This window comes from Haliaeetus leucocephalus, unplaced genomic scaffold, assembly GCF_000737465.1.
Source record: "Haliaeetus leucocephalus isolate CR32 unplaced genomic scaffold, Haliaeetus_leucocephalus-4.0 Scaffold932, whole genome shotgun sequence".
Taxonomy (NCBI): domain Eukaryota; kingdom Metazoa; phylum Chordata; class Aves; order Accipitriformes; family Accipitridae; genus Haliaeetus; species Haliaeetus leucocephalus.
Window position 1 is genome coordinate 17,001,964 of NW_010973368.1, and position 1,763 is coordinate 17,003,726.

Genomic DNA, 1,763 nt, shown 5'->3' on the forward strand with positions numbered 1-1,763 from the left:
CAGTGCAGAGGAGGGAGATAGGAACACAACAGCTGGGAATTAAGAGTAGTTTAAGCTTCTATGAAGCTGAAACCTAACAAAGAACTGGAAGCTCTCAAGTTTATCCTCGGCTGTACAAACCCTTTCATACACTGATCAAACTCCAAACTACAGACGGAGGTATATTTCTTTCTCTTACTGTCTCTTAGTATGTTCAAAATCCATGTTGTTCTTTTGGTCAGCAGTCTCATTTATTATTAGTAACTCTTTCATGACTGGCTCTTAACAGAAGCACAATAGTGATAACTGCACCTCATTTTTAAATCCTCAAACCAGAGAAGATTAGGGAAAGGATAAGAGGCAGACATGACTTGTTTTCTAGCACTTAAGAAACAGGAAAGGAAGGGGACTGAAGCGAGAGGAAGCAGCTCTCCATAGTCAGTAGACTTTGCAGTGCCTGGAAAAAGCAAAGTTTCTTTGTCCTTTCACCACAGCAAAAGCAAAGCGTTCAAATATTATGGATGCAAGCCGATGGTAGATACCATCACATCAGACACAAGCGGTTATTAGAAATCCCAGTTCCTAAGAATGAAAGCACAGATGCTTGCTCATGCTGGCTTTGATACAGGTTAAGTAAGGAAAGAGATCAATTTCATTTTTATGCAGGTATTTATTAGGCTGTAATTTTTCTACCGTTTTGTAGCACAGCACAATTAGAATTTAATAAGCACGTCTAAGCTCATTTTTAAATGCTTTATGTCTTGGCATTATTATGAGTCTCAGTATTCCCTGTTTTTTTTCCTCAGCTAATGGTAATTTGGGGCTTAAGCTGGCCACTTGAGAAAGACAGTTTGTAAAGATGAAGTATATGCACCCTTCTTCTTTTGTCTAAGAAGATTGTTCTGATTTTTGCATTCTGGCTTTGAGAGATTAAAAAGCAATTTGTCTGAAAAAAAGTATCTCTGGTACAGGTGGGCATCATGAAAACAAACACATCTGCACCTAGGCTTTTAAACACAAACAAGGGATAAAGAAACTGTTATAAAATCAGGCTGCGACTATGCAAAGCTCACCTTTTCCTTATCCATATACTGCAAGTACATACTGAAGTCCTCAAACTGATGATGGCCACACTGGATTTGTACGAGAGGGCCACAATGCTTCAGATATGCCCTATATTGTTTTACTTTTTTCTTCCTTGAACATTTGCCGCTCTGCAGTGACAGGCTCCCGGACCCCGCACGGCGGTCCCCCCTCTCCCTGCATCCACAGCGGCGGAGCCCATACCCCTCACTCAAGAGCGGGCTCCGGTAGGCAGCTCGGGCTCGGGGGGGGGGCTGCAGGGACCTCTCAGTTCCTACGGGGTGCCGTCGCCTGAGGGAGATCCTGCCGGAGGCCCGGGGCGCTGAGGACACCTCAGCCCGCCCCGCTGCTTCCCCTCAGAGCGGCGGCGGGACTGGGGCGCGGGGGAGGAGCGGCTCAGCCTGCGGGGCCCACCCCGAGGCGTGGCTGGAGCCACGGGGCCCGCCCGTGGCGGCCCGGGCGGAGCGGGGACAGTCCCAGTCCCAGTCCCAGTCCCAGTCCCAGTCCCAGTCCCGGGCCCGGCCGCCGCCGCCGCCGCTCGGGAGCGTGACAGGAGGGGTGAGGGGCGGGAAGGCGCCGCGAGCCCCGCCCACCAGGTGACGCTTCGGGAGCCGCGGCTCACGTGACGCGGGCAGCCAATGGGGAGGCAGCGGCCCTCTCACGGCGGGCGGGGGGCGGAGGAGGAAAGGGGAGGGCTGAGG

The 1,763-nt window shown here is 51.0% G+C and overlaps 1 protein-coding gene across 1 annotated transcript in view; it reads left to right on the top strand.

The window, feature by feature from the left end:
* The first annotated feature begins 1,598 nt into the window (after positions 1 to 1,598).
* Positions 1,599 to 1,763, top strand: part of PPP2R5C (protein phosphatase 2, regulatory subunit B', gamma) — an 85,912-nt gene continuing 85,747 nt past the window's right edge. The window contains exon 1 of the mRNA XM_010583951.1: positions 1,599 to 1,658. The gene's annotated coding sequence lies outside the window, so the exon portion shown is untranslated. The remainder of the gene's footprint in view (positions 1,659 to 1,763) is intronic.